Source organism: Thermobia domestica, chromosome 10 (genome assembly GCF_964235325.1).
Source record: "Thermobia domestica chromosome 10, izTheDome1.hap1.1, whole genome shotgun sequence".
In the NCBI taxonomy this organism is placed as follows: Eukaryota; Metazoa; Arthropoda; class Insecta; order Zygentoma; family Lepismatidae; genus Thermobia; species Thermobia domestica.
The window spans coordinates 173,587,465-173,600,067 of record NC_137463.1 but is presented as its reverse complement, the minus strand read 5'-3'; the positions used below and the strand labels follow the sequence as shown (position 1 = coordinate 173,600,067).

Sequence of the window (12,603 nt, the reverse complement as noted above, 5' to 3'; positions counted from 1 at the left end):
CACCCGAAATGTCCACGGTTATTATGCATTTCTTCAATTACCAAATTCACTAAGGATGGTGGGATGCAAATTCTCCAACTATTGGGAAAGTGAAAGTTCTTATACAACAATATACCGTTTTCTAGTTTGTAGAACTTCTCTACATTTCTATTCTGCATCTTACTGTAGGGATCGTTTGGTTTCTCTAAAAATTTGATAATTTTACTGTACTCAGGATGTTCCTTTTGTTTTTCGGTTAACTCTCCTGGTGTGAGGTTTCTAAAGAATGATGGAAGTACTTCTAAATTGTTTATGTCCAAAATTTCACTAGGAGGGGCTAAAACTATCCTGGACAATGCATCACTGGCAACATTCTCACTCCCTGAAATGTGCTTTATTTCTAAATTAAATCCTTGCAGTTCGAGACTCCACCGAGCCAAACGAGAGTTCCAATGGCGAATTTTATTCAAAAACACTAATGAGTTATGATCTGTGTAAACTTTCACGTGATGGCCATATAATAAATGTCCCCATTTACGTACGGCTGTAACGATTGCATACGCCTCTAATTCCGTGATAGTGAAATTTCGCTGTGCACTATTCAGAGTTTTACTGTAAAAACCAAGTATGTGTTTTTCACCGTTAACTTCTTGGAATAATATACTTCCCACTGCTACCAAAGAACTGTCTGTCACTAAACAAAAATCATGATCTAACAGCGGATGATTTAACAACACTTCTTCAGCTAATGATGCTTTTAACTTAACAAAACTTTGCTCGCATTCGTCAGTCCAAACCCATCTTTTATTCTTTTTCAGAAGTTCAAACAATGGATTGGCTAAATGAGCGAAATGATATACGAATTTAGAACACCACTCAAACAAACCTAACACTCGCTTAAGTTCCTTTACGTTTTTGGGACGAGGCAATGTTCGAATTGTTTCTACATACGACGGATCCTTTTTCACGCCTTCAGGTGTGACCACGAAACCAAGAAATTGAAAACTCGTATTGCAAAATGAAGATTTCTTTAAATTTACAGTCATATTAGCTTCTTCCAATTTTGTAAACAACAAATTCAAAATTTCTAACTGTTCATCAAAAGAAAAAGTTGGTACAGAAATGTCATCGATGTATGTAACTAATTTATCAAATAATGCATGACCTAACGCAACCAAAAAACAAGCCATTAATCCTACGCCTCCGTTAGCGTATCCAAAAGGGATAGATGTAAACCTATACATTTTACCATTCCACGAAAATGCTGTATAATCTCTACAATTTTCAGTAATTGGAACTTTTGTATAACTTCCTACTAAATCAATATTTGATACGTACTTTGCACCCTGAAACTTTAACAACAGATCATCAATTTTATTTACCTTCAATTGTTTTATTTTTACATGCTTGTTCAAAACAGTTAAATCCACTACTACTCGCATTTTACTAGTATTTTTCTTTGGTACGTAGAAGATTGGGTGTGAATGGATTGATACACAAAATTCTATTACACCACATTGTAACCACTCATCGATTTGCGAATCAATATGTTCTTTGAATTTATATGGTAATGTATATTGCCTTTTAACCAAAGGTTGATCAGTGTGTACCTCAATTTCATATTCAAATTTGGTACAACGTCCGGGAATATTTTTAAAAATTTTCCTATGTTTCAGCAACAATTTGAACAATTTCTCTTTCTCAAAATCAGACAATTGAGCTTCCCTAACCTTTTCCCGTATTACTGAAATTGACACAAATTCACTTTCTGTTTTACTATCAAATGTGTTACAGACTGCAACTCTATCTAACGATTTACAATGCGATTTCTCGATCTCACAGTCTATTTCTGATATTTGCTGTGAATAGTAATCAAACAAAAATTTATCTTCATTAGCAACTTCTAAATTTAACACTTTCATTTCCTTTTCGTTACTACAAGAATTACGAATTTTACTATAAGCTTGATCAGAAAGAACAACATGGTTAACCCATTCTTTTTCTAATTTTTGCTTTTCACTCACCAATTTATTTACTATGGGACACTCTACATTTACTTTTCCAATCTCAAATAAAATTTCTGATTCATCATCACTGTCGCTAGTATCATTCATTTTAGTTTCAATACCAACTTGAGATACGAAATTTACCTTTTTCTGTACATCACCTTTAGTCAGAATTTTTGTAACTTTCGTATTGTCAGCTTGACCACCTAGCATAGGCACGTTAACGATTTCTCCTTCTTTTTCAACCGTAATGGAATTATCACCAAAATCTATCTTTGCCTTGGATTGTGTGAGAAAATTTCTACCCAATAAGCATTCAGTATTTAAATCAGAGACAACTAGCACACGTACGTCAAAACTAACTTTCCCTATTTCAATTATTATATTGTTTCACCTTGCACCTGTTTCTTTTTCTTACCTGAAAAATCCACCAACAGAATATGTGGAGCTGGTCGCAAGTGAGGGTGTGAAATGATTGACGCTATACGTTTCCATGTCTCTAAAGACAAAATACTAACTGAAGCTCCAGAGTCACACAAGGCTACTACTGGTTGATTTAAGATCTGTACTTTTATTTCAGCTGACCTAGCTTGACTATTAAATTTCTGTTCTTCATCACTACTTTCAGATGAATCAGTGTCCCAGCTTACTACATTCACTACATTTTTTCCAATTACAACAAGCTCGCATTGCGAATCATTGAGTGCATTTTGACTTTTAGTACCAAAATTACCATTTACATTACCAACTCTGCCAACCGCACTCGCGTTGGAGAGCAACTTTAGTTTAAATGTTGGTCTTTGTTTTGAGGGAACATAACTCTTGGACTATAATACGGAAATTGTGGTGCAGATTGAGTATATGTAGGCATTGGCTGTGTTCGGTTCATACCTTCATCATGGTTACTGTTTACAAAGTTCACCCTTTCGCTTTGGTTTGAATTCTCATACTCGTGATCATCTTCGTAATTACTACGATTACTACCTTGACTTTCATTGCGATCATTATCTCTTCTATAATTATTCTTACCTTTGTTCCAATGGAACTTTCTCTTATTCGGATTTCCCTTCCTTCTGGGTTCGTCAAACTTACCTTTGCCTGAATTTTTGCGGTTTTCATTACCATAATTTCCCCTTTTATTAAAATTCTCATAATTCCCTTGCACTTCATTTACCTGATTGACATGTACAGTTCTACCATGAAAGTTGTTCCTATTGTTAGCACTTCTGCTGTCATAATACAGTGTTTCAAGGTTTTGTATAGCGGTTAAAAATGAACTGAAATCTAAATTTGGGAACAATGCTAATTGTCGTCGGTAAGAAATAGGGATCAACTGTTTAATTGTATTCACAATGAAAGTATCTGGTATATTAGGTGATAAACCTCGTATCTTATTGAACCTTTTGTGAACAAAATCAGTAACAGTACCATCAGTTTTTGGGTTGAACGCTTGCGATTGCAACACTGAAAGTTTACTTGCGATGACTTGTTCAGAACCAAATTGAGCTTTGAATTCTTTAGTGAAATCTTTAAATGAACGAAATGTACCTAATTTTGACTTGTACCACTCACGAGCGTTACCGGTAAAAATAAACCCTAGTACATCTAAGTATTGGGATTCAGGTACGTCTACAGCGTGCGCTGCAATCTTAAACTGCTCTAAAAACGAAGATGGTGACTCATCATCTTCTAAGCCAGAAAACTTTGGGAACATTTCAATGTCACCATGACGCAATATTCGTCGTTTAACCCTTTTTACGTCACCCCTTTCTGATTTTCTCACTTTAATACGTTTCTTTAGTTTTGTTGTCTCACTAGCTGTCGAGGAACTACAATCTGTTTGATTGTCACTACTAATTTCTTCCTTACTGCTGTATTTTGATTTATGGCTACTCCTATCATCACCGGATGTACTTAATCTACGCCAGTTACGTTCACTCCCCTCTCTGCTAGCATGTTCAGTCAATGAGGTTAACTTCGTTTGAGTTTCATCTACCTTAATTTCTAAACCTAACAACCTGTCACCTATCAAAGCAATATTTTGACTCATATTGACGACGTCAACACCGGGAGGGATAGTGTTCTGTGACAAAGTGTCAACCCTACTGTGCAATATTGCAACATTTCTTTCTAACTTATGAGTTGTATCATTTAATCCCACTAGCATTTTTTCTTTATTTTCTAAATTACCTTCAATTTTATTTACTGACTCCTCGATTGCTTCAATTTTCTCAAAGGCACGGTCCGCCTTTTCTTCACATTTACCCAAATCGACCTTAATGTCCTCAAGTTCTTGATAATTTTGAACTGTTTTCCCCCATATTTTCTCACATTTGTCATTTACCCTCTCACATTCCTCGTCTATTTCTTTAGATATTTGTTCATATCTACCTACACATTCCTTTCTAATAATTTCTAATTGTACCTCAAGCTTATCGTCAATCTGCTTTTTTGTTATTTCACTGACTTCCACAATTTTATTTTCCAAAGATTCATTAATCTCAATTATTTTACTTTCTAAAGCCTCACGTACGTTATTAGTTTGCTCACTCACCTTTTCGATTTTGTTTTCTAAAGATTCGCGTAAATTTTGCATTTCGCCTTTAATGGCGTCCAACAACTTGGCATTGCTTTCATCCATTTTGTACCATTACATAAAATTTCTAAACACGAGTCAGAACTTACCTTGTACTTCAGTATTTCTACGCATAAATCACTACTTTTACTTTACGATACAGGAGTTCTGTTCCTGTTTCGGAGCGCCATTTTTATGACCGGAAGTGTCTGGTTCCTGTTCGAGCTAACCATTTTTGCGACCTGCAGAATCTGATCCTTACCTGATCCCATTCGGGATAACCAATTCTTATAACTCCGCTCGATACAACTCCTGTTCGGTTCGCCTTACCTGTGATTGATTTTAGTAGTTGGCGTGTAAAGGACATTCGCAATACAAATGACAAAACTATAAAGGACAGTGCGCAAACCTCCAAGTTGGATCTCGAACCAAAATACTATTTCATTGAGGTTGCGACTGCGAGTGCCCACCATCCTTGCCACGCCTGCTGGTATCAGCGGAATAAGTGCAAGTCATTAGACATAACATCCAGCATTTCAGTAGTGATTGTGCAGAAATACTGTAAAGGTAATTGCACATAAAGAAATAGATAGTATGTAAATTTTATTCGCTTAACACAGGTTTATAATACTTACGTTTACAACATTACAACATTTTGTTAGTGATTTATTTAACATGTACCAACACACCATGAGCCCAAAACTTTATTAATGTGGAATTTATCCGAAGAAATTATTATATATTTTCATTTTTTCTTTCTTTCTTTAAAGAAAATGACGCACTACGAATGCCGGCTAAAATTTATATTACGCAATGCACTAGTATTAAACACACGCCATTTCTGTATTACACTTAACTGCACTATAAATTGTTGGATTTTGGGGGGGGGGGAATCATGTAGTCGTTCTTACGAATAAGATTTCTCCATGCTCCTTGTTGTTCGTTGGATAGTCATTATTTAGCTTCCGTGGAAGTTATTACTTTTCAATTTGGAATGAAATTCACCCTTTTACTTGTATTGGTTCCTTACTCATGCCTCGTTGCTTACATGACTTCACATATTATACGCTGTCTTGGCACACGAACATAGATTTTGTGTTCATTTTATATTTATATATCTGCGCAGATTTAACTTATTCTTCTCGTTATCAAATTTATGAAATCTTAAACGATTGCGAGGGAAAACTTCGATATTCTTCTCGGGCGTCACGGTAGTAGAACCATTCAAACCGCCATAACCAATTAGAGTACTTTTCGCGGCTTTTTTGCCTCAGCGTCCGTATGTTTACGCTGAGCACGCCAGAAAAGATTTTATAAATATTCATAATAAATATCATTCATGAGAAATACACATATCAGAGGGCGTTAAATAAGTTTACCATTAAGACAAAATAATTAAAATGTTAAAAACAGCAAAAACATTACACGATGGCATTCGGGTTTAAGGAACTATATTTTATATTATCATGACCATATTGCACCTCTTTTGTTCGGTGAACCGGAAGCACAAGTCACCATTCACAGGACTGCCAACTCATAGAAAAAGATAAAACTGTTAAAATTGAATTAATTTTCCAAATCTACAGTTCATTATCTTTCAAATAAAGTAGAAAGGAAGGTTATATAACAGTCAAGGGGAAGTCAGTGCCGGATAAAAGTCGTGCCAACCAAACTTAACCTAACCATACAAGCTTTTTAGTCATAATGCAAAGTTTTGTATGATTTGAAGAGTATACATTTATTTAATATATTTGTTAATATATGTATCTATAGTGTCAAAGATCTTACGTTCGTAGTTGTTAAATATACAGGGTGTCTCAAAAGTCCTCTGACAGGGTAACTGTTATTATCATACAGGGTTGGCTGGTTTAAACCAACTGGTTTAAACCAAAAAAAAAAAAAAAAAACGAAAAATGTTCGTAAAAGTGTAATTATTCGTAAAATCTTGATGAACACACATTTGTGGGTTATCACGTTTCACTCCCATATATTATTCGTACTATATTCAGACCTAAATCCCCCATTCTTTACTCAAAGAGATGATATGACAAAAAGAACTTTTTTATGTAACTTTATAGATGTTTCATGACTTTTTAATAGTTTATTATTATTGTTATGCAACCAAAGGAAAATTCTAAACATTGTTTCGTTTTAATAATGTTTACTATTGATAAAATACATCGAAATACCGTACTTTTTTGGGGAGGGGGATCATACAAACCCCACGAGAAGCATTTACTGAAATATCTTTGGCATCTATTTTTGTATAAATGGGTCAGAGTCAAAGTGGACTCAAATAATTCGTATCTTTATTCACTTTTCTTACTGATATGCAAAGTAAGTCGTTATATTTCTTTAACTTGGACTAATAAAAGTCGTAGTGAACTGACTTGGACTAAATTAGTTCTTCTGTACTCTGTAGTACTTTGAAATTGCCCATATGTAATTCTGTATAATGGTTCCACTTGTGCAATTGTTTATCTTTTTGTCCTTCTGTCCTAATGACTCTTGACAATTATATTAACAAATATGTAAAGATCTGTCAACGTATTTTTATCAGGAGTTCTTCGTGAGTGAATCGGCAGACGTATCGCATTTGTGGCCAATTATTCCCGGTTTCGAGTTCAAATGGAGGACAATTTCCCTTGGATGTAAGCGGAGAAGCGGTTTGGATTCCGCTTTAAGCTTATGTGACCCCTTCCAGCATAACCCGGTTGTTGCATATTAACAACAAGGCGAAACAAGCTTATTTCTGTTCATATGTGATATAAATACATAGAGCAAATTGTTTAAACCAAAAATACCTGGTTTTTTGGTTTTTTCAATAAAAAACGTGGTTTTTGCCAACCCTGTTATCATAGTTACAAAATGTAAAAGGAAAAACAGTTTCCAAATATGATGTTTTCAATCTAAAGTGAAGGACTTTTTTAAAATCGGACTAGCCGTTTGGGTTGTGCACTCTTTATGCGCCCAATGTTAAACGAAAATTCCATGTTGCCATTAATAGAGGGACTGGGGGAGATGGACCAAGAGGGACTGGCCATCGACACGTTAGCGTAAAAGTTATTAACTTCATTCACTTATGTTGTGGGTCCAGGTAAATGGCAATGTTACATTTTCATTTAACATTGGGTACATAAAGAGTGTACAGCCCAAACGGCTTGTTCGATTTAAAAAATTCCTTCACTTTAGATTGAAAATATCATATTTGGAGACGATTTTCCCTTTTACATTTTGTTGTAACTGATAATAACCGAGTTATCCTATGCCAGGGGACTTTTGAGACATCCTGTACACAAGGACAAATGTTCGTTTCATGAGCACCCGAATAAAATACTTTCTCCATCTGAAGTTCTGAACTCACTGTTAATTTTAGAGTTACTGTGTAGCTTTCAGTATTTGAGACGAAGTGAGATTGACCGAATTTGCAACTGTGGGAGAGGAGTAAATTTCATTTCTTCATCTCAGAACTTTTAGCTGTGAATGTACACAATGCATAATAAACTATCAAATCTAATACTGGTCTAGTTACGGATTGAAAATCGTTTAGTTAACGCGAACATGCAAGTTGTGTCTTGAACTACCAAGCTGACGTGAAAAATCTTGTCTGAGCAATGCGAGTAGGAACATGTCTAATCTTGCCTGATTCTGCATTGTGGCCGTACAATAACTTGTTCATTTTGGTTTCAGTTGTGTTTCTGTGCATATGTTTATGTCGTGTTGAGTGCTTAAGACTGAATACTTATTGGGGTTGCTGCAAGACCGTGTTGTTCATCCTGTCAAATGATAATTTGGCCTACAACGATGTCACGAAGTGAATTAGAACAGTGCAGTGTAGCAAAGGAAACTAAAAGTGAATGCCACAAAAACAGCTATTCACGGGTGGTCAAATTGCATTGTATTATCAGTGCATTCGAGAAAGAATTGTTATCCCAAAGGAGTGGAATCAGTTCTGATTTGTTAACTAGTGTTTGTGAACATCATAAAACATATTACTTGAAGAAGTATGAACATTATCAGACAAGTTGTTTTGATCCATTTAATTGCCACAAAAAAACAATCACTAAGGCTTTGCGAAAAGTAAGTGAAGTAAGTGTTGATTTAGCTAATGAAATTAATAAAAACATTGACTCTGTAAAGGCTATTCCTGGACAAAAGATATGCGGTCATTGCAGAAACAAACTTGGGATTTCCTTTGAATGCAAAGACGTGAGCGGATTTAGTGAACACGATGTATTTGTTTTAGAAGAATCTGTCGCAAAAAACGAGACTGTAGAGCATCTTAATGTTTCACTTACAGCATTAGAGGAGTCACCTTTAAAATTCCATGCCATTCCATCACACAGCAAGCCTGCATATGCTAAAAGAAAGCTTGACTCAGCAATTTCTACTCTGAAAAGTAAAATAAGCAAAGTTGTGGGAAAAAAGCTTGTCTCTAAACAAGATTCTTGTAAAATTTCAAAAGATGTAAAACAAAAGGCTCATGATATGGATAAACTTCTTGATTTAATAAAGGCCAAACTCCAAGGTAAAATCACTAGAAGAGAAAAAGTACAACTGTTAACTTTAGTGCCCTCATCTTGGAGCAGGAAACAGATTGTCGATGAATTTAATGTGAGTGAATATGCCGTCCGGCAAGCAAGGGAAGTTCTGAAGAATAAAGGAATTTTAGCTATTCCTGAATTGAGAAAGGGAAAACAGCTGAGTGAAGATACAATTCAAATAGTAAAGAATTTCTGCGTTGATGATGAATATTCCAGAATTCTACATGGAAAAACAGTGAGTATTTCAAAAAATGTACGCATGGAGAAGCGATTATTACTTGGGAATTTGAAAGAATTATACTCCTCATTTAAACATCAACATCCCAACATTAAAATTGGATTTTCTAAGTTTTGCACGCTACGCCCTAAGTGTTGTGTATTAGCAAGTTCTGCTCGGACACATTCCGTGTGCGTGTGTACAATACATCAAAACGTTATTCTCGTACTGCATGCATGTCATATAGAAGAGACATATCAAGACTTGATCCGTCATCTGATTTGTTCTGTGTACAGTCGGGATTGCATGCTGAGGCATTGTTCCGAGTGTCCCTCCAGTGAAAATTTGAGGCAGCTTCTGATTGCAAAATTCGAGGATTTTGATCCTGGGGAGGAAGTAACATATTACCAGTGGGTATCAACGGACAGAACAGAATTGGTGAAAAGTACTGTCACACTGGACGAGTATGTGAAAATTTTGATACGAAAGCTTGTGCCACATTAATTTATTTCCAAAGCACAATCACATTTCTTAAAGGACAGAAAGAAAAATCTTGAGCCAGAGGCAGCCGTTGTTCTGATGGACTTCAGTGAAAACTATTCCTACATAATTCAAGACGAAGTTCAAGGGTATTACTGTCTACTGATTCCTGTACCCTACACCCAGCAGTACTATATACACGTCTTCCTGGATCTGCAGACCTGACTGTTTCTAGTTTGTGTGTGATATCAGATGACTTGGAACACGATGTCGCGTCGCATTTGTTTATGAGACTCAGAAACAAATAACTTCTTTTCTGAAAGAGCAATTTCCATATGTCAAAAATGTAAATTACTTTAGTGATGGATGCGCTGCGCAGTACAAGAATTGTAAAAAATTCATGAGCTTGTGTTGCCATTATGAGGATTTCTTCTTAAGTGCATCATGGTCACTTTTTGCTACAAGCCATGGTAAATCCCCATGTGATGGTATTCGTGGGACAAATAAACGTCTGCTTACTAAAGAAAGCCTTCAAAGATGTTCTGGTTTCTTAAATACGCCAGAAAAAGTTTTTACCTTCTGTAGATCTCACATTGAACATATAAATTTCAGCTTGCTGAAAAAAAAACTCTCATAGATACACGCAAGAAACTACAAAATCGTTTTTCTGGTGCAAAAACAATTCCTGGAACACGATCATATCATCAGTTCTCTCCTCTAAGTCAAACCTCGATTGGGACAAAGCGAATCAGTGCTGATCCAGATTTCAGTTCCATTTTTCATTTTACTGAAGAAAAGACGTCTTCTCGAATGAACATCGCGGACATCATCACTAATTCGTATCTTGCATGTGTTTACGATAACCATTGGTTTTTTGGGTTAGCGTTAGGTAAAGATGAAGAGGGAAACGATGTTGAAGTCAAGCTTATGCACCCTTTTGGACCGGCGCCATCCTTTTACTGGCCTTCTGCAGGAAAAGACGACGTGTGCCATGTTTCGATATCCAGTATTATTTGTTCTTGTGTGCGCCCCCTTTACTAAAGGTACTGGAAGAGTATATAATTTCTCAGATAAAGAGGTTCAGTTTGTGGAGGAACAATACAGGTTGAGTTTTTGCTTAAACGAAGTAACAAGTTCCTTCAGTCTCAAATAGTGAAATCCAATCACTGTGATTGGCATATGCAAAGGTAAGAAATTAATTTCATGCACAAGGAGTTTTACATATTTCTTTGGTTACAAATTTTCAATGTAGTGTAGTGGAAAAGTTCAATCATTATTTTTATTTCGTTTTGAAGACTAAAATGTAACTGTCGTAAATGTTGATAAAAAGAAGTACAAAATTGAGTATTGATCTGTACTTTAAACTGGTCCTGTTGTTCCTATTTGTAAATTACGTTTATGAAAGTACATCTTCCCAATCGAAAAATAATCCGCTACTGTCCTCCCCCTCCCCCCGGACCGTCATATAGCCTTCATTTCTACGTTATTTGAAAGATAATGGACTGTAGATTTGGAAAATTAATTCAATTTTAACATTAAATTCACTTTGATTATATTAATAGTTCGGCAAACAGTTTATATATATAAAATTTCGAAAGTGAATGTTTCTAGCCTGGTTATCCCGCTTCTTTGAACCCCCACACACTTCAACACAAACAACACATATACTTAGTAATTACTTGAGACCTGTGTGAGTGAATCGAGCAATAATGTGCCAATACTTTACTTGCATCAATAACAATAACACTTTACAGATAGCACGAAAAGCTGGCGCGTTGCCTTGAAGGGTTAAACGAGAATTACTAACCGAAGCATTCAAAAACCACTAATTTTCTTTTACAGTCTCTTAGAACATACCTTAATGTTCAATTTTAAAAAAAGAGCGGCAAGGTAATTGGTCCGCCTCACAGCGATAATGCGCATTACGTAAAATAAAAAATTTACACAAAAAAATAACTATTTTAAAGTGCAAGGGTGCATTTTTCACCCTTAATGTACAGCAATCTTGATGGTGGTTTCTTTTATTAGCTCTACAGACTTATATAAACTTCGGGTAGAAATTTCCAAGTGATATATTGCGTAGATACTGAGATATGAATTTTTGTATTAAGCTCTACGAAATATTAGATGGCCTTGAGAACGACCGGAATGCCTGAAATTCTGAAACTTTGGTCTCGTATTTCTCACAAACTATTAGGATTTCGGAAGAAACATTTTACAGGTCTTCATACCATAGTAGTGTTAACAAGTACATGACGTTCCATTAAAATCTGAGTCGGTGGGTGACATTTCGGACTTTTTCTGGGTAATTTGACGTGGAATGACCCAACTGTAACACGCACCAATAATGAGTTTTAGCACAGCGCTGAAGACAGCTGTAACTTCTTTGATTCCATCCTCCACAATGTAAGGTAGTGTCTCTGTTGTCTTCTTTGGTCACTTCTATCTAGTTTCTACTGCAAAACAAAGAAATAATGTAAGTACTGTGAAATCAAAGTTAACATTCAATAACTTGAAAATGATTAAAGATAATGTAAAAAACAATAGCATCAATGGTTTTCCGGGAAAATTTTCTTAACGTTGGATTTCACGAGCCTCATTTAATAAATTTACGATGAATCCAATGTAGGTGACCGTATGGAGGACATATCATGTTTGCGAGTAATGATGAAGAGCGATAATAGTGAAATAATGCCAATTTGATGAAACATTTAGCAGAAGTGCTCATAGTGTATTTTCTAATGTGTGTATGTGATCATGTTTTCACTGTTTTCTAGTAATTCTTTTTCCATTCCCGTATCT

The 12,603-nt window shown here is 35.5% G+C and overlaps 1 protein-coding gene across 1 annotated transcript in view; it reads left to right on the top strand.

The window, feature by feature from the left end:
- Ing3 (Inhibitor of growth family, member 3) overlaps positions 1-12,603 on the top strand; it is an 81,135-nt gene that overhangs the window by 48,354 nt on the left and 20,178 nt on the right. The gene's annotated exons all lie outside the window — the stretch shown is intronic.